A 22,309-nucleotide genomic window follows, 5' to 3' on the forward strand; every position below is an offset into this window, starting at 1 on the left:
GTATAACCAGAAAATTGAACAATATTGGATTCGTAGGACTTTGACATTTAAAATTTCTTAAAAATAAATACGTAGGTACTTTATATGTAGTGCTTATAAAGGTTAAACATAAATTTACTTCGGTTTTCTCATAGCCAGGTTACACGTTTTGCAGGAGAGCTTTGAATTACTGGTTAGGCTGACTTTCGAATAATCCGAACTTTTCAGAATCCGAACAGGCTGTCCCCCCAATTAGTTCGGATTTTCGGGGTTCTACTGTATACAACATACTAGTGACGTCATCCATCTGGGCGTGATGACGTAATCAAATATTTTTTTAAATGAGAATAGCCAATTCATGAATCTGACAAACCATGTACAGCTTTTGAGGAAAGTGGATGCCTTTACCAATTTTGTTGTATTCCTCTTGGGGTGACCAATCGAGTATCATATTTTTAGAGAGCCATTGATTCTATCAATAAAAAAGAAAATCTACAAGGGGTTTACGCTTATTTAGATGACGTAACAGTTAGTGGTGAGGATCAAGATAGCTATGATTTGAAGTTTTTAAATGCCGTTAAAAAATATGGGTTAACTTTAAATCAAAATAAATGTCACTACAATCAAAAGCTATAAATATTTTGGGATATACAATATTGCACTTCTATGGACAGTAATTAATGAAAAATAAATTCTCATTGTTGAAACAGATACATGAATGAATTTGCTATTGCTATCATGCTGAGTCAATCTGGAAGACCCGTTACTTTTTTCTCACGTATCCTCACAGATTCTGAACAAAAAAAAATTGATGAATTTTCAAGATTTCCATGCTAAGATACGTCCAGTCAGACAGAGGGGGACTAGCTTGACTTACCAAGAATTTATTAATTACCTACACTCTAAAGGAATATCTTCAAGTAGAACAACACCATATTGAAGGAAATGGTTAAGTTAAAAGATACAATGGAGTTATATGGAAAGCAGTGAATCTAGCATTGAAAACCAGAAATTTAGACATCACTAAATGGAAAAATGTTCTATATACCAGATGCTCTGCACTCTATATGAAGTTTACTGTCTACAGCAACCAATTGTACACATCATGAACATGTGTTTACTTATCAATGAAGATCAACTAGCAGAAATTCTATTTCTTCATGAAAGATTCAGACAAAGTATTACTAAGAAAATTTGTATGAATGAGTAAGTTTGATCCTTTAGTTGAAAAGGATTATCTTTTAGAAGCCAATGTAGATTATGCCTTAATGCAGTATCCAAACAGAAAGAAAAGTACAGTTGCAACGAAGTACTCAGCTCCTAAAAGTGACCTAAAATTATTGAATCACAATAGTGATTAAGATGAAAATGAAAGTCCAAATAATACACTAAAGAATTCCACTACCAAATCAATATCAGATGAGACAGAAAATTTACCTGTTTAAGAACCGAATCAAGTCCCTGATGATAATCATGAACCAATATTAGAAAATTCAGATTTTCAATCTAGCCATAAATAAGCTAGAACTAAAAATAAACTAAGATATTTCCAACATTTTGTTCAAAAATAGAAATAGGGCCGGATTAAATTATTTGGGTTATGTTGTCTTGTCACTTGTCATAATGATTAAAGAAAAAAGAAGAATAAAGTAATTCTCCTTATTTCACTTGCCGTCCCGTACCCCCACTTAGTTTCATGTTATGTTTCTCGATACATTGTGCTAGAAAGAGATACCGCAAACCAGTCGAAGAGATCTTGTCGTCAGTGGTGGCGGAGTGAGGGCTCACTCTATGTTAATATATACCTCTATGACTATTTCTAGTACATTTTTAGCGAGTGAGTACGAAAGTACATTTTGTAAATTATCCACCCATTTCTAGTACATTTATTACACAATCTATTTTCTTTACTTTATACAGATACTAACCAATAAAGGAGATGTATTATGTATTTGGTGATTTTTCTAGTGACTTTTTGGTTATTGTGTTGGTTGTGTGAACTGTCTTTTTAGTTATGGGCAACTCTGTTTTTAGTTTACACCACAAACCATACATACTCATAGACGTTTCACGTAAATTGTCAAGGTCAAGACAGCAAATTAATTACCATTCCAATCCAGAGATGTCGCTGTCAGTCAATTCTCTTGTCATATTTAACAACTGACAGTTGACAATTAAATTAATTTGTTTTGTTATTTACTTTTTATTTTACAGTTTGTGACTTAATTATTTTATTGTGTATAGTGGTGTTACGTTTTTAATTAGATTTAATCACAATTTTAATCAATTGTATTAACCTCCTCTCCGTTTTTATGAGTAGAATTTTTAGTTTACATTGATTGATCATCCCATGTTGTGTTTCTCCACATTTAAAAAAACAATATAATAGATCCTGAAACAGTTTATTCCAATAGACAAGTGTGTCATCAACATTTCGGGCCTATATGTTTTTGGAAGTTTGTAAAAGATTATAAGGTATTTATCTAAAAAATCATCCTACAAGATTCTTTCAAAAATTTTCATTCAACTCAATATTACATCAGTGCTTTCACGTGACACATGGCAGTAGTGTTTAGCATTTTCAAAACAAATTGGAATATTTGAAGTTTTCAGTAAAACATTGAATTGTCTTTCTGTTGTTTTAATTTCCTGCGAAATTTCATCAAAAATCCCGCAAAATTTATAATTTGAAATTCCCACCTAACTAAAATTTGTCAATTTAGTTCCCATTCCAATCAAGAGATGGCGTTAATTCGATCCAAAAGATTAACATGGTCGTGAAACGTCTATAAGTATGTATGGTTTGTGGTTTACACTTTATTACACCTGCCGTTGTGCCGTTTGCGTCTTGGCTCCTCCATGTTTATTGTGGTTTATGTTTATAAACAAAAAATAGTCTAGCCTTGTTAATTAGTCAATATTCTACAAGAAATATTTTAAGTATTTGATTTAATACTCGACTGAAGAGTATTTGTTTCTTAACTTTCATCTAAAAATGTATATATTTTTTTATTAGAACTTACACTTCTTGTTTTCTATATTTTTAGAGTGAGAATAAGTATTTAAAGTTTCAGTTATGTTGTTTTAATGTAAATATAAACTACAGCAAAACCTGTGTAAACCGGCCACCGTACTAAAACGGCCAGTTAAAAAATTCCACAAACCAATTATATTATGTAGACTACAAAAACTGGCAATACCGGCCAACAGTCCTTTCATTTTTAGTGGCCGTTACTGACAGGTTTTACGTTTTATTGTATATTATATAAATAAAATTTATATTTCTTTGTCTTTTATTTTAACATCTAACAAAATAACCTGTCATCTGTCATTTCTTCTTTTTTGGGTTGTTATCTGTCATTTTTTTTTTCTTTTCTGGGCTGTCAAGTGTCATTTTTCCGTCGTTGGCGACAGTGAGTACAATCTAGTACATTTTATGAAGAATTCTAGTACATTCCTAAATTTTTCAGCGGCAGCACTGGTTATGTTATTATGGGCTTGAGACAAAATAAAATAGCTGTCATTTCATGTAAAGTTAATTAAATTTTGATTTTGTTATAAGCCAGGAATTTGATTAAAAATCTGCTAATTTCCAAGTTTATATTGGAGAGTATTGTGTTCATATTACAAGGATATTCGAAACCTTCTCTTTTTATGAATTCATATAGATCCATTCTCGGAATTTTGTTAATGGGACATTCCAAGAATATATGATTTAGAGATTCTGTTTGCCCGCATTCGCAATAGGGATTGTCTTTAATTCCGATTCTGTGTAGGTGTTCTCCAGTTAGGCAGTGTCCAGTACGCATCCTAGTGATCATGGTTATGTGTCGTCTATCAATATATGGTAGTTTGTTGAACCAGTTAGTTTGAGGAAACTTATCTTGTATTGTTGCATATTGTTTTCCCTTTTGTTTTAGTGACTCCTTCCATGATTGTTGGAATTCTTCTATGGTCTTGTTTTTGACGATGTTAAAGATCTCTTGTGCATCAATTTTAATATCTTTTGGTACATTTAAGGTTCTGCCTAGATTGGCTAATGTGTCTGCCTCTTCATTCCCTGGAATACCTGCATGCCCTGGTATCCAGGCGATCAGGATATTGTTGTTATTATTGTTGGCGTCTAGTATTAGTCTTTTTGTCATAATAGTTATATAGTCCTCTGAATTGATTATACCAGTTTTTGTCAGTTTTGTTACAGCACTTTTTGAATCTGTAAGTATTACCGCGTTTTTTAGGTCTTTCCTTAGGATGGTTGATATTCCTTCATTTATGGCTGCCATTTCCGCTGTTGTGATGCATACTTCATTTGGCAGTCTAGATGAGAATCTGTATTGGATTGATGGAATGTATATGCCAAAGCCTACCCGATCTTTGGTTTTAGATGCATCTGTATATACAAAAGTATATGTTGGTTTCAGCTTTTCTGTGGCCACAAGAAAATTCTGTTTTATATTTGGAGTGGATTTGGCTATTTTTAAATCCAATATATCAACAGCGGACATAATATAGTTATATTCCAAGTCATAGCTTGGAGGAATTTTGGCTTTATGTATTTTTTCTAAGAATGGTGTATATTTGTCAAATGCTGAAATAAGATATGGCATATTGGTGAATCCCTGTGGGTCCATTGTTTGTTTATGTATGGTGTGTGTTTTGCTTAAGATTTGTATTAGAGGGTGGTTAATGCTTGAGAGAGGTTTAATTAAAAATTTGCTCGCTAATATATTTCTTCTGGTTTCCAGATCTATTAATGAGGCTTCTGCCAATAGGACGTTTTTAGGAGTGGATCTCATACACCCCAGACAAACCCTGATTCCTTCATAAAAAATTGTATTTATTTTTTCTAGGTTATTTTTTGATGTGGGTTTAATGAATATTGATCCCACATCTAGGTGGGATCTCACCAATGCGTTGAAGATGTTTAAGAGTATTTTAGGATCTGCACCCCACCATACTCTACTAATATATTTTAATACATTAAGAGAGATTTTTGCTTTGTTTGTAATAAGTTCTATGTGTTGATCCCATTTTAAGTTTGTATGTAGGATTGCTCCTAGGTATTTGACATTGTTACTGTATGGGATAGTGTTATTGTCTATGTTAATGTTTATGGGTATGGTTTTCCTTCTCCCCTTAGTAAACCATACTGCTTTGGATTTTTCATTGCATAGAGATAGGTTGTTTTCGTTTAGCCATACTTTTAATTTTATTAGGCTTTTATTTATTTTTTCTGTTAGATTTGTTATATTGTTACCTTTACATACTAACACCAGGTCATCTGCATATCCTATTATTTTAGGGTTCTCATTTACAGTTCTGAAGAGATCATATACATAAATGTTGAACAATATTGTGCTAAGAGGAGAACCCTGTGGAATTCCTGTTGTGGCTACCTCTGGTCCAATAAAAGAACCATCAGTTTTTCTGGTGTATAATAACCTGTTTTCTAGAATTTTGAATGTGAGGTTTGCTAGGTCACTAGGTATGGAGAGATCTATCAGTTTGTTATAGAGACTATATATGTTGATTCCATCATATGCAGATTTGATGTCCATAAACACCGCCAGAACAGATTCATTTTCTCGAAAAGCAAGTTGAATAAGAGATGTGAGGTAAGCTAAATTATTTTGGATCCCCAATCCTTTACGGAAACCTGTCTGAAAGTCGCTGAATACACTATTTTTTTCTAGTAAGTAGTCTAACCGGTTCTTTATCATTATTTCTAGTGTTTTTACATAACAAGATGATAGTACAATGGGTCTGTAATTATCTAGGTTTTCAGCGTTTTTTCCTGGTTTTAAAATTGGGATTACATTGTATTTTTTCCATAGACTTGGGAGGGGTTCACCATAGAGGCCTTGATTGTATATGTGTAGTAACACTGTTTTGGCATCGTCTGTAAGATTTTTAATCATGGAATATGACAGGTCGTCCATACCTGGTGCGGAATTATTTTTGTCTTTAAGGCTTATGTTAAGTTCTTCCATTGTGAATGATGGACTGATGTAATTTATTGTAAAGCTAAAGTCTGGAATAATATTAACTATTGTCATATTTTTCAAGAATTGTTGTCGTTTCAAGTCATCGATTTTTAATGCGTTGTATTTTTTCCTTTGGTGGGAGAATTTTTTAATTTTTTTCCATACATATGATAGGTTTGAATCTCTATTTAGAGTTGCACAAAATTCGATAAACTTATTTTTTTTCTTGACTTTTAAGGAAAGTTTTGCTTTTGCTATCTGTTGTTTTGCTATTATATAGTTGTCTATCGTTGGTGAACAATTAAAGTTGTTTATTGCTACTTTTCTTTCTCTTATAATATTTGTACATTCATCATCCCACCAGGGGTTACTTATCTTATTTTGTTTATTATGAGTCTTGTTTGGGATACTTGTTTCTGCTGCTATGTTAATTATGCTGTTTAGTTCTTCAAAAGTTTCTATCTTCTTGTTGGTGTTCATTTCTTTTGAGATCTTTTCCTGATATTCCTCCCAGTCAGCTTTGAGGAAGTTCCTTGATTGAAATGTGTGCTGTTTGTAGTTCTCTATGCTATGTTGACAACTTTTTTTATTAATGTCTAGCATCGTTGGAAAGTGGTTGCTGTTTCCACAATCAGGGATTACTTCCCAGCTAGAAGCAGCAGAAAGTTTGGAACCTACCATTGTGATGTCCACCGCACTGACATTGTTGTTCGGAGATTGTAATAAGGTGCCTGTTCCATCATTCATTAATATTATATCATTATTTAAAAGATAGTTGCTAATAGCTCTGCCTCCTGCATTAGTATTTACTTTGTCCCATTGGTGTGAATTTAGATCACCCATGAGAATTGTGGTATTAGTTGGTAGATTGTTATAAATTTGGTCTAGGACTTCAGTTGTAATTTTACCGGTTGGACTTGCATATATGTTTATCAGATGTATATTTGTGATCTTAATAATAGTGTATTGGATGTATTCATTGTTAAAGTCTTTGATATGCGTGAATAGGATATTATTTTTTATGCATGTTGCAATTCCTCCATATCCGTCTTCTCGATCTTGTCTTAAGATGTAATAGTTATTTAGGTGCAACTGATACCTATTTTTTAGCCATGTTTCGTTTAAAAAGATAATGTCTGGATCATATTTCCTTATTAGTGATATTAGATTTGATCTGTTAGAATTCACACTTCGAATATTCCACTGAAGTATTTTTAGTTTGTTTTTTGTATCACTCATGTTTGTTTTATATGATATAACTTTGGATATGTAAATTGTTGATCCATTTTTTGGTATACTATATTTTAAAGAGCAAAAAAAAACCTGTTTGGAAGAGAAGATAGCAGAGTAAATTCGTAGTGAAGTATAATGGTGTATAGTTGTTAAAACTTAATTGTTTTGTGGATTATCTAAATCCATGTAGGAATCTGTGTATAGGTTAGAGTTTATAAAATTTTTTATATAATTTTGGTTTTGGTTTGATAAGGTTTTGAAGTGATCAAAGAAAATTTTTACAAATTGTGATTCATCTTTAATAGGTGAATCGTTGTCTGTTGAGGATTGCTTAAAGGCACTAGTAGGCAAATCGAAATGTGTTTCTTGTGATTTGGAAGTTGAAGGTAGCTGAGTTATTGGAGAATTCTTTTGTGAACCCCTTTCTGGTCTGGAGTTGGGTGATAGAAGGCAAGCATTGTGTTCTTCTATGTTGTATCTTTGTTGGGTAGGTCTTTTTTTTGCATTCTGTGATTCCAATGTTTGTTGGTAGGATCTCTTTGTTCTTAAGTTAAAGTCTGTGTTTCTTCTTTGTGACGGGGTAATAGTATCTCTTTTATTTTGTTGGTTGTAGCTAGTATTTGGTAGTTCTGGGAAGTTTTGTGGGTTGTAATTTATCTCGTTATGATAGATAGTTTTGTTATTTCTGCTTGTTGTATATGATTTTTTACAACTTTTTTCCGCATCATAATATGTTAAATTATAATAAGCCATTATTGTTTTTATTTCGATTTGCCTCTTGTGCTCTGGGCAGGATTTATCTATGGATTTGTGATTTTGTTCACAGTGGTAGCATTTTGCTACACAGTTCTCAGTAGTTTCACTGTGTTCCTTGCTCCCACAAGTAAAGCATTTGGCTTTTGACTTACAGTTTTTCTTAGTATGTCCATATAAAAAACAAGAATAGCATTGGGATACTGGTGGGATATATATCGTTACTGGATAGGCCAGTTTAAATATCTCTATATATCTGGGTAGACGTGTGCCTTTAAAGGTGAAACAGATTGTTCTTGTAGGGTGGTATTCCGGTTTATTCGTTTCTGTGTTAAATATTTTCCTATTTAGCCTGTTTGCACCTATTATACGTACAGATGCTTCGCAGAAAGCAGAGAATTCTGTAATATCAACATCTTCATCAATGCCCCTTACTATACCTTTGCAGGTAACAAAATTTGTAGGTATAAATAGATTATATCCTTTTTCTGTTAGACTTTTATTGCTTATAAATTCATTTGCAGCTTGGTAGTTGTTGAATTCTATAGCCAGTCTGTTGGTACCCTTGTTGTCAATTTTTTTTACATCTTTCAACTGTAGGTTAAAGATTTCCCTTGCTATTTTTAAGTTGTTAAGTCTACCTATGTTGTTATTTGTTTTAGTATTCGATTCAATATATGTAACATATGGTGGTAGGTCGTTTTGTTCATATAGAAATACTGGTTTCGGTATCTGTTCTTTTTCGATGGCTTTCGTTTCAGTGCCTGCGACACCTATAATATCTGCTATATTCTGGGGGGACAAGGATCCCCCCCCGGGGTCTTCCATGACCGCAAAGACCAGGCCAATCTATTTAATGATCAGTTTTTAATATCCTAAGCTTATAACTAACCTTACTAATGTTAAGAAAATAATATAATGAAAACAAAAAGTTGTAAACAGCTATTAATATTTGGCTTACCCTTGGTGTGTTTGTTTGTTAACTCTTCACCGGATGGGATCTGCGCAGGAAGTGGATTGAGTAGTTTGAGTTTGAGTTTGATTTTGAATATCTGTCAATGTCAATCTGTCAGTCTGCGTGTAATCGACAAGGATCTACAGACCGAGCTAGTCCTATAAAGTCCACGGCTTCGCGCCATGCTTCAGGCAACCTTATTTATTTACTTGTGTTTCGAGTTGTGTGATCGTGGACTGGTTGAGTGGAGTTAAGTTGCATTTATAGAGCGTCATAAAGTTAGCGAAACGGTTTTTTCAAAGTCGTTATTTTGACTTCTACCATAGCTCAAAAAATTGCACCTCGTTTGCGGATAATTGCACCATTAAAAATTTCATTTGCGGAGTTTCCGTTTTCGAGATATAAGCAAATCAAAAGTGGAGATTTCGGCGCAGCGCTAAAAATAAATGTCGATTTTCAGGGTATAAAATGCCGTAAAGTCACTAAATAACCATATCAAAAAATTGCACCTCGTTTGCGGATTATGAATAAACTGGTTTTAATTGAAAATTGTGAAAATTGAAAATGTTATAAAGGAAAAACGATTTTAATGTTGGTTGCCTATACTGTAGGGGCAAAGGAATGCCAGAATAATTTTCACTTTTGGTAAACCTAAACTGTAACGCCCGGTTTCATAATCAACTTAAAGTGAACATTAACTAAAGTCCACTTTAACGTTGACATTTACCCATATGAATTGCATTGACAAGGGTACCAACCTAAAACTTAATGTCCACTTTAACTGATTATGAAACCGGGCGTAAGGCTAAAAGTAGTATGTACCATAGTCAAAATAACTCCTCCTGACTTAAAGGTAATCCCTCCTTTGAAATTTCATTTGCGGATATTCCATTTTTAAGTTATATCAAAATGAAATTGATCGGGACAGCGCCAAAGTATATATTTCCATTATCGGGATATTTATTAAAAGCTGTAAAAATAACAATAACTATATCATTTAATTTCTTCTGGTTTGAGGATTACGAATAGACCTGGTTTAAACTAAAAATCATAAAGCTTAAAAATTTTCCGAAGAAAAAAATTTTCCATTTTGGTGGTCCTAAACTGTATTTGCAAAAGTATTATCTGTATTGTAATGTATATCTAAAATGACTGTTTCTGACCTAAGAAAATCCCTCCATTCGAAATTTCATTTGCGGATTTTCCGTTTTCGAGATATAACCAAATAAAAAGTTGAGATTTCGAATAAATTTTCATTTTCTGGGTATAATCACCTAATTGCTCCTCGTTTGCGCATTATAAATAAACTGGCTTTAATTGAAAATAATAAAAATTTAAAATTTTATAAAGAAAAACGATATTAATGTCGGTTGTGGTTGCCTACACTGTAGGGGCAAAGGCAAAGGAATAGTAGTGATGTTGATTATAGTTACTTTCGAGGATTCGTCACAAATCGTTACTTTTGTATAAAGTAATCATTTACAAAATAAAAATGTGTACCATTTTTATTCAGTTACAATGCGAAGGCAAAATAATCTTACTTTTTAATTAGAATACGGAGTGCAATCCAGCTCTCTGAATCGAGATTTTCGATTCTTATAGGAATCTCATCGGAGAGAGCTTAGGCTGGTTCTCCATATCCTAACTGACCAGCACCGAGAGCTTTTCCAACACATTGCAACTGAAACAAATAGGGTAGGTGACTAGCGTCATCTGGCAATTGAAAGATGAAGTTTTTCAATCCTAATAGCAACATTAATAATATTGAAAAACATTAAAAATATTACTAAAAGATTTTTAAATTGAAAACTTATTGGTCCACTTCCCTGGTGACACCTCCAAGGCTTCTACAATATGCAAGCCAAATGTATGCTGCAGTGAAGACAAAGGGAAGGAATTCTACACTATGCAATTCACATCCCCGTCTGCAGCTTGGTAAAGTTCCAACGGAAAATGCACCTAGTTACTCTACGGAGTAATACGACTATAAAGTAAAAATGTATACCATTTTCATTCAGTTGCAATGCGAAGGCAAAACAATCTTACTTTTCAATTAGAATACGGAGTGCAATCCAGCTCTCTGAATTGCGATTTTCGATTCTTATTGGAATCTCATCGGAGAGAGCGTAGGCTTGTTCTCCATATCCTAACTGACCAGCACCGAGAGCTTTTCCCACACATTGCAACTGAAACAAATAGGGTAGGTGACTAGCGTCATCTGGCAATTGAAAGATGAAGTTTTTCAATCCTAATAGCAACATTAATAATATTGAAAATATTAAAAATATTACTAAAAGATTTTTAAATTGAAAAACTTATTGGTACATTTTCCTGGTGACACCTCCATCCATCCATCCATCCAATGGCACTACAGCCCAAATTGAGCCTTGGCCTCCTTCAACAAGCTTCTCCAATCATTTCGATTTACCGCTGTTCTTTTCCATGAACGCGTTCCCAGGAAGTTCCTGGCATCCTCATCGACTTCGTCTTCCCATCTCTTTTTAGGTCTTCCAACAGTTCTTTTTCCCTGCATTCTTGCATTTAGCAATTTTCTGGGGATTCAATTCTCATGCATGCGGACCACGTGCCCTGTCCACCGTAATCTCTGCAGTTTAGTGTATTGTGCTAGAGTTGGTTCGCTATATTGCTCGTATATTTCTCTATTATACCTAATTCGCAAGTTGTTATTTTCACTTATTGGGCCCAGTATCCTACGGTATATTTTTCTTTCAAACACATCTAATGCATTGGCAGATTTCTGTGTCACCACCCATGTTTCGCAGCCATAACTTACTATGGGCCTGATTATTGTTTTATATACCCGGAGTTTTGTTTTTCGGTGTACGTCTCGCGATTTGAATATGTGGCCCATCGCGAAATAGGCTTTATTTGCCAGCACAAGCCTTCTATTTATTTCCGGTTCTTCATTGCATGCAACCAGATCCATTCCTAGGTACGTGAATCTATTCATATGTTGTATATCGTCAATAAAGTGTTGTTGCGCCGGTCTATTTGATCTGGTTTGTATGAGTAGTTTTGTTTTATTTGTATTTGTTGCTAGCCCTTCTGCTTCTACACTCTTTTTCAACTCAACGTAGGTTTCTTCCGCTACATTTATTGTTCTGCTCATTATGTTTATATCATCTGCGTATGCTGCTAATTGGGTAGATTTGTTTGTAAGTATGTTATTTCCTCTCACCGTCAACCGTCTAATTACATATTCAAGAACAAGATTAAAAAGCGTTGGAGCCAGTCCGTCGCCTTGTTTCAGTCCTTGCGTTATCGTAAACGCATCAGTGATCTGTCCTTGAATACATACCTGTGCTTCTGTTTCTGTCATTGTCATTTGCACTAGTCGTATTAATTTTGATGGTATGCTAAATTCTTCCAATATATTAGGTAGAATTGTTCTATCTATTGAATCATAGGCTTCTTTAAAATCTACAAAGAGATTGGGTGCGTTCGGACGACCACAGCGGCTGGACAGCTGAGCTAGCAATAGTTGTCAGACGTCACCGCTGGAAGTCAGCCGCTGAGAGATTTACTAAGCTTTCCCTATCACGGCTGGATACAACCACTCAGCCGATTTCTGCTGACAGTCAGCCGCTATGGTCGTCCGAACGCACCCATTGTAAACGTCCATGTCATATTCCCATGTTTTGGCTAGTATTTGTTTAACTGTAAATAGTTGGTCAATGGTAGATCTATTTTGCCTAAACCCTGCTTGATATTCCCCGATGATTTTTTCCGTGAGAGGTTGAAGTCTTCGATTAAGGATGTTTGTGAATATTTTGTATCCCGAACAAAGTAAAGAGATGCCTCTATAATTCTGACACAACAGTTTGTCTCCTTTTTTATGAATAGGGCAGATTATACTTTTCTTCCATTGTTGGGGATTTCTTCTTCTATCCATATCTCTCGTATTAGCTGGTACATCTGTTGTGTCAAATTCCTTCCTCCTTGCTTGAGTAGTTCTGCCGGTATTTTATCTATTCCCGGTGCTTTATGGCTTTTTTGTATGTGGATTGCCGTTTGGACCTCCTCTAGCTTTGGGGGTCTAGTTAATTCATTTTCTTCTCCATCTTCCCCAGTTCTTGTTGTTGTACCTCCTGCCATGTCTGCTGCTGCCTCTGTTGTTGTAATGGTGGTTGTGCCCCTTTGTTTAATACTTCCTTAAAATATGTCATCCAGGTTATCTTAATTTCGTCCATATCGCTAATGATTTCACCCTTCTTATTTTTGCAGAGGCTAGTCTTCGGTTTGTATCCCTGTCTTAAATGTTTGATAAGTTGGTATGAACTAAGTGTTTATCGTTTCCTTAAACTCCCTTTCTATATTTAGTATCCGTTGGTTTTCGTACTTTCTCTTTTTCTGCCTGCACAGTTTATCTGCTCTTCGTCTTTTGTTCTCAAATTCTGTTTTTCTCTCTCTAGTACGTCTGAGTATGTAATTCTTATGTGCTTTATTTCTTTCCTGTATAGCTTGTTTGCATTCTTCATCGAACCATGTTTCTTCTCTCCGTTGTGTCTTTGTTCCTAGGATTTCTTTCGCTGTGTTTAGTATGATACTGCTTATGGTGTTCCATTGATTTTCTATTGTGGAGTCTGCTCTGTTTTTTTCTAGTAATTTTTCATCCACTGTTCTCTCAAATCTTTCTTGTATTTCAGGGACTTTTAGGTTACCTAAGGTTAGTTTTTCTTGTTTTGGATATTTTTCCTTTACCTTTCGACTGATTTTGCATCTAAACCGTGTCTGCACTAGTAGATGGTCTGAGTCACAGCTTGCGCCACGTCTGCTTTTTACATCTAATATACTCGTCGCCATTCTTTTTTCAGTCAGTATATGGTCTATTTGATTTATTGTGTTTCCCTATGTTTCCCTATTACCCCTATGTACTCTTCTTCTTTTCCGATCTTGGCGTTTGTGTCGCCTATCACCATTTTAATGTCGTTTCTTAGTATTGAGTCATAGATTCGTTCTAGATCTTGATAAAAGGCTACCTTAGTGTATTCTTCCTGTTCATTTGTGGGACAGTGCACATTTATAAGGGTTATGTTAAAGAAATGCGTTTTTATCCTAAGCTTGCAGATTCTTTCATTGATGGCTTGAAAATCTGTTATCAGGTGCTTCATTTTATTATCTACGATAAAGGCTACTTCAAATTCTTTATTTCCTTCATCTTTACCGCTATACAGTATAGTGTGTGTTTTAGTGTCACGGCTACGTTTTCCCAACCATTTAGTTTCTTGTACTGCAGTGATTCCTATTTTATATCTTTTCAGTTCGTGTAGAAGGATCCTCTGTGCTCCTGGTCTATTTAGCGTTCTGACATTCCATGTTCCCAGCATAAATTCCATATTCCGTTGCCAAAGTCGTCGTCTTGATATCCGTCCATTCCGAGGCCTATCTGAAGGTTTCGTAGTAGTACTTTTTTACAAGAATATGTTACTGGCCTATCGCCCAACCCCCTTTTCGGAGGACCATTTCTCCCTTCCTCGTCAGCCCTTACCCTACTTTCCACTGGGATTGGATACCCAATCTCCGGTAAGGTTGCTCAGGTTCTCCAGGGTTCACCCGTCCGGTGACACCTCCAAGGCTTCTACAATTTGCAAGCCAAATGGATGCTGCAGTGAAGACAAAGGGAAGAAATTCTACACTATGCAATTCACATCCCCGTCTGCAGCTTGGTAAAGTTCCAACGGAAAATGCACCTAGTTACTCTACGGAGTAATACGACTATAAAATAAAAATGTATACCATTTTTATTTAGTTGTAATGCGAAGGCAAAACAATCTTACTTTTCTTACTTCATCTTTTAATTGCCAGATGACGCTAGTCACCTACCCTATTTGTTTCAGTTGCAATGTATGGGAAAGCTCTCGGTGCTGGTCAGTTAGGATATGGATAACAAGCCTACGCTCTCTCCGATGATATTCCAATAAGAATCGAAAATCGCGATTCAGAGAGCTGGATTTCACTCCGTATTCTAATTGAAAAGTAAGATTGTTTTGCCTTCGCATTGCAACTGAAAATGGTATACATTTTTATTTAATACGCTCTGAGCTTCGCTGGTGTCGCTCCTAGCGGATTACTAATGCAACTTTTACCGGTAATTTTTAAATTTATTATTTAATTGTTATCGCTTAATTCTTACAACACAAAAAAGTAATTAAATTATAATCGATTTTTTAAAGATTTTGCTAACCATTTTAACGTTCTATTAATGAAATATTAATTTTTTACTTCGGATACTTTCACAATTATCGTGTAGATGGCGCTCAGATTAATTTATAATTACATATTACAAAATATTAAAAAAACTTAAAATTCAGTATTTAAAACGTAAGTGTATTTAAGGTAAAAATATACACCAGAGCTTTGACCAACTAATATTATTTCCTATTAATGTTTTTAATTTCAATGTTTTAAATTAATCACTTTGACATTTATGTCAAATTTCCGGTAAAGGTTTACATACTTGTCACTACTGGCGCTCGCGACTTTTTAATTATCCCCTCTACCTACGAGCTCACAGCGTATAGTCGTATTACTCCGTAGAGTAACTAGGTGCATTTTCCGTTGGAACTTTATACCAAGCTGCAGACGGGGATGTGAATTGCATAGTGTAGAATTCCTTCCCTTTGTCTTCACTGCAGCATCCATTTGGCTTGCAAATTGTAGAAGTCTTGGAGGTGTCACCAGGAAAATGTACCAATAAGTTTTTCAATTTAAAAATCTTTTAGTAATATTTTTAATATTTTCAATATTATTAATGTTGCTATTAGGATTGAAAAACTTCATCTTTCAATTGCCAGAAGTCCCCTACCCTATTTGTTTCAGTTGCAATGTGTGGGAAAAGCTCTCGGTAGCTGGATTGCACTCCGTATTCTAATTGAAAAGTAAGATTGTTTTGCCTTCGCATTGTAACTGAATAAAAATGGTATACATTTTTATTTTGTAAATGATTATTTTATACAAAAGTAACGATTTGTAACGAATCCTCGAAAGTAACTATAATCAACATCACTACTATTCCTTTGCCTGTGCCCCTACCGTGTAGGCAACCACAACCGACATTAATATCGTTTTTCTTTATAAAATTTTCAATTTTTATTATTTTCAATTAAAGCCAGTTTATTTATAATCCGCAAACGAGGAGCAATTAGGTGATATGTTCATTTAGCAATTTTACGGCTTTTTATACCCAGAAAATGAAAATTTATTTGAAATCTTTTATTTAGTTATATCTCGAAAACGGAAAATCCGCAAATGAAATTTCGAATGGAGGGATTATCCTCAAATCAGGAGGAATTATTTTAGATATGGTGGATAATACTTTTGCTAATACAGTTTAGGCCCACCAAAATGGAAATATTTTTTCTTCGGAAAATTCTTAATTTTTATGATTTTTAGTTAAAAGTTAAAAATTTTAGTTTAGTAAAAAGGTATACTCATAATCCTTAAACGAGGAGGAATTAAAAGATATGATTATTTAGTGCTTTTATAGCTTTTGATATTTACAAAAAGGAAATAAACACTTTGGTGCGGCGCCGAAAATTTTTATTTTTTATAACTCTAAAACGGAAAATCCGCAAATGAAATTTCGAATGGAGGGATTTTCTTACGTCAGAAGCAATTATTTTAGATATACATTACAATACAGATAATACTTTTGCAAATACAGTTTAGGACCACCAAAATGGAAAATTTTTTTCTTCGGAAAATTTTTAAGCTTTATGATTTTTGGTTTAAACCAGGTCTATTCGTAATCCTCAAACCAGAAGAAATTAAATGATATAGTTATTGTTATTTTTACAGCTTTTGATAAATATCCCGATAATGGAAATATATACTTTGGCGCTGTCCCGAGAAATTTCATTTTGATATAACTTAAAAATAGAATATCCGCAAATGAAATTTCAGAGGAGGGATTACCTTTAAGTCAGGAGGAGTTATTTTGACTATGGTACATACTACTTTTAGCCTTACAGTTTAGGTTTACCAAAAGTGAAAATTATTCTGGCATTCCTTTGCCCCTACAGTATAGGCAACCAACATTAAAATCGTTTTTCCTTTATAACATTTTCAATTTTCACAATTTTCAATTAAAACCAGTTTATTCATAATCCGCAAACGAGGTGCAATTTTTTGATATGGTTATTTAGTGACTTTACGGCATTTTATACCCTGAAAATTGACATTTATTTTTAGCGCTGCGCCGAAATCTCCACTTTTGATTTGCTTATATCTCGAAAACGGAAACTCCGCAAATGAAATTTTGAATGGTGCAATTATCCGCAAACGAGGTGCAATTTTTTGAGTTATGGTAGAAGTCAAAATAACGACTTTGAAAAAACCGTTTCGCTAACTTTATGACGCTCATTTATAGTTTAAAGGCCCCGTCTCACCATCAAATAATTGACAGTTATTTGATCAAACTTGACAGTTAGTGACACAAAGTGACAGTTAGTATGTGTAGTTTGTGTCACTAACTGTCAAGTTTGATCAAATAACTGTCAATTATTTGATGGTGAGACGGGGCCTTGACGTAGCGTAGACGTAGACGCAACGGAGACGGAAGAAACGGAATGGAGACGTAAGAAAATAATAGTTCTGTTCCTTTGTTTTAAGTGTAAAGGCGGCTGCACAATTGCCCGGGAACGGGAACGGAAACGGGAACGGGAAAAAAGTTAAGGCGGCTGCACAATTGACCGGGAACGGGAACGAGAACGGAAACGGGAACGAGAACGGAAACTGAAAGCATCAGCAGATTCACAATTAAATGGTAAACAGCTGTTTTGTGTCACTGTCACTTGTGCTATTAATTATTTTTCTTCTCAAAATAAATTTTGTGGAACGATCTTTTTCTAATTTTATTAAAAGAACATGTCTGTTAACTCTAAAAATATGGATTTATTTGATGACGAGCTTTTAATATTTTCGTTTTTTATAATCTTGGAACTAATTTACACAATAATATTGTGTAAATATATAAATACACATATATTATATGTGTGCAATCGCAAAGGTTTGTCAGCATAAAGATAAAAAGCATATCATTCAAATATTTATATTATTATTGTATCTAATTACCATATAAGTACGTGTACTATGATCTACATCAATCATACGGATGAGGACATTTTTCCAATAAAGAAATCAATCGTTCGTCATTTATTTTAATGCAAAATGTATAAAAATTGTCACTAAAACTTGATCACACACTTCTAATAACAAATTTTTGTTGGACATTTGACAGTATTTTTAATACTGCCTTCTGATTGGTTCCGGGAATATAACGGGAATGAGAAAGTTAAAACATGGTCAACTTTCCCGTTCCCGTTACCGGACAGCTTCTCGTTCTCGGTTATTGTGCATCTACAACATTAATTTACATAGAGGTTAAAGGCGGATGCACAATTGCCCGGGAACGGGAACGAGAACGGAAACGGGAACGGGAAAAAAGTTAACCTCTATGTAAATTAATGTTGTAGATGCACAATAACCGAGAACGAGAAGCTGTCCCGTAACGGGAACGGGAAAGTTGACCATGTTTCAACTTTCTCGTTCCCGTTGTATTCCCGGAACCAATCAGAAGGCAGTATTAAAAATACTGTCAAATGCCCAATAAAAATTTGTTATTAGAAGTGTGTGATCAAGTTTTATTGACAATTTTTATACATTTTGCATTAAAATAAATGACGAACGACGATTGATTTCTTTATTGGAAAAATGTATAGTAAATATATAGTGTAAACATATTGTGTAAATTAAGCCGCAGTCTCTCTTATGCGATTGTCGCATGCGTTTGACGCAAGCAGCAGTCGCAAGCGATGTTCTGTGCACTCCTCAAATGTAAACTTTATACGGCCGGTCTGTCTTGTGCGTCCGACGCGAGGAATCGCATGCGCCTGCTGCATCGACTGGTAATGATAGCAGTGCTTTGCAGTGACTGCATGCGTCCATTTCATAAAACAACAAAAAATTTGACATAGAATTTAAAAGTTTGTTGTTTATTGTTTATCAAATTATGATAACGAGGTTCGAGGTTAAAAAGCTTTATTAATTAATATTTTAATAATACGTAATTTCCAGATATAAATAAGCAATTCTGTTGTTTTCATAATTGCACAGGAAATAAACATTTTGTACTAACCTTAATGTGACACCAAGTTTTCTTCTGGTGTTATATATAGTGTTATCATTCTCTTTACCATTCTTGTAGGAGATTTCGTTATGTCTTCCTTAATAGCACATAACAAGAAATGGAGCTGGTTCTTCGTCACGCGAAAGAAACTATGAAACTTGGTCTCATTATCAACCATATATTTACTTATTAAATTGGTTTGGTATCCTTCTTCAACCCTATTCACATACATTTCATCAGTTTTACTCTTTTTTGGTTTACCTTCATCTGAGAGCATCATTTTTAAAATGTTCTCCTCCAATTCTTGCTCTTTTAATATGTGAAGATAAACCTGTCTCTGTAGATGCACCAATTATATTATTATTATCACTAAATTAATTACTACTTACTACTATTACTACTACCTACTAATTATAAATTACTAAATATTACTACATATTATTATAAATGACTAATATTATTAATTACTAAGTTATTACCAGTATTATAAATTACTAAATATTCCTATTATTATTAATTAATAAGTATTACTATAATTATAAATTACTAAATATCAATATTATTATAAATTACTATGAAGCAATATCAATATTATTATAAATTACTCTGAAGCAATGTTACTGTTATTGGTGCTATTAGATAATATATCTAGAGTGCTATGTATTAAGAGTATAAGTCAAAAATGAAAATATTTTATTAGGACTTTTCAAAGTCTTTTTTACCACTGATGAAATAACTATTACAACTGAATATGAAAATGGTGACGAAATATGATTAATAAATTAGTAATTAACGATTTTACTTTCTACTTTGGTAATACCTTATTAATTATATAATTCAAAATATAGAAGCATCCCGAAAAATCTTTTTTATGACTTATACTCTTAGTACATAGCACGTTAGATATAACATATTATTTTTAAAATTCCCGCTTTTCATCAGCTGTTATATCTGATGCGTCGGATGCGTCTAAACGCACAAGAGAGACCACCCCAACCACTGCGTTAATTGCTTGCGACTGCTGCTTGCGTCAAACGCATGCGACAATCGCATAAGAGAGACTGCGCCTTTAGTTCCAAGATTATAAAAAACGAAAATATTATAAAAGCTCGTCATCAAATAAATCCATATTTTTAGAGTTCACAGACATGTTCTTTTAATAAAATTAGAAAAAGATCGTTCCACAAAATTTATTTTGAGAAGAAAAATAATTAATAGCACAAGTGACAGTGACACAAAACAGCTGTTTACCATTTAATTGTGAATCTGCTGATGCTTTCAGTTTCCGTTCTCGTTCCCGGTCAATTGTGCAGCCGCCTTAACTTTTTTCCCGTTTCCGTTCTCGTTCCCGTTCCCGGGCAATTGTGCAGCCGCCTTAACTTTCTCGTTCCCGTTGTATTCCCGGAACCAATCAGAAGGCAGTATTAAAAATACTGTCAAATGTCCAATAAAAATTTGTTATTAGAAGTGTGTGATCAAGTTTTAGTGACAATTTTTATACATTTTGCATTAAAATAAATGACGAACGATTGATTTCTTTATTGGAAAAATGTCCTCATCCGTATGATTGATGTAGATCATAGTACGTACTTTCGTACTTATATGGTAATTAGATACAATAATAATATAAATATTTGAATGATATGCTTTTTATCTTTATACTGACAAACCTTTGCGATTGCACACATATTGTGTAAATTAGTTCCAAGATTATAAAAAAACGAAAATATTATAAAAGCTCGTCATCAAATAAATCCATATTTTTAGAGTTAACAGACATGTTCTTTTAATAAAATTAGAAAAAGATCGTTCCACAAAATTTATTTTGAGAAAAATAATTAATAGCACAAGTGACAGTAACACAAAACAGCTGTTTACCATTTAATTGTGAATCTGCTGAGGCTTTCAGTTTCCGTTCCCGTTTCCGTTCCCGGGCAATTGTGCAGCCGCTGGTCAACTTTCCCTTTCCCGTTACCGGACAGCTTCTCGTTCTCGGTTATTGTGCATCTACAACATTAATTTACATAGAGGTTAACTTTTTTCCCGTTTCCGTTCTCGTTCCCGGGCAATTGTGCAGCCGCCTTAACTTTCTCGTTCCCGTTGTATTCCCGGAACCAATCAGAAGGCAGTATTAAAAATACTGTCAAATGTCCAATAAAAATTTGTTATTAGAAGTGTGTGATCAAGTTTTAGTGACAATTTTTATACATTTTGCATTAAAATAAATGACGAACGATTGATTTCTTTATTGGAAAAATGTCCTCATCCGTATGATTGATGTAGATCATAGTACGTACTTATATGGTAATTAGATACAATAATAATATAAATATTTGAATGATATGCTTTTTATCTTTATACTGACAAACCTTTGCGATTGCACACATATTGTGTAAATTAGTTCCAAGATTATAAAAAAACGAAAATATAAAAGCTCGTCATCAAATAAATCCATATTTTTAGAGTTAACAGACATGTTCTTTTAATAAAATTAGAAAAAGATCGTTCCACAAAATTTATTTTGAGAAGAAAAATAATTAATAGCACAAGTGACAGTAACACAAAACAGCTGTTTACCATTTAATTGTGAATCTGCTGAGGCTTTCAGTTTCCGTTCTCGTTCCCGGGCAATTGTGCAGCCGCTGGTCAACTTTCCCTTTCCCGTTACCGGACAGCTTCTCGTTCTCGGTTATTGTGCATCTACAACATTAATTTACATAGAGGTTAACTTTTTTCCCGTTTCCGTTCTCGTTCCCGTTCCCGGGCAATTGTACAGCCGCCTTTATTCTTTATCTATAGGGCTTTTCATCGATTGTCATTTGTTTCGAGCTTCTGTCAAATGTCGTATAATCCGTGTATTCGCTCCGAGCCAAGGTTCATAAATAGACAGGTTGCATGGTAACTTTCCACCAATCAGCGTCGAGAATCTAATGGCGGGAGTGACGTCACCCAGAATGCTGCATTCAAATTCATTCACTTCACGCATTGAAATGAACTCTGAAAGTAGGAATGTATTGAAAATGTGTATATTTAAAAAAAATACGTTTGGATTTTTAATGACTATTTATTTCATATATTCTTTAAAAATGTGGTAGATACCTGTAGAGTTACAAAAATCATAGAATATAATTGCAATTAAATATATGCAGTAGAATAGCATTACTAATACTTAATTAAAGCAGAAGGAGATTCTTTCATGTGTATATATGGGACTAAATCATTCAAATATTCTAGGTATATTAATAATGGGTTGAATAC

Source organism: Diabrotica virgifera, chromosome 3 (assembly GCF_917563875.1).
Source record: "Diabrotica virgifera virgifera chromosome 3, PGI_DIABVI_V3a".
Lineage (NCBI taxonomy): Eukaryota > Metazoa > Arthropoda > Insecta > Coleoptera > Chrysomelidae > Diabrotica > Diabrotica virgifera.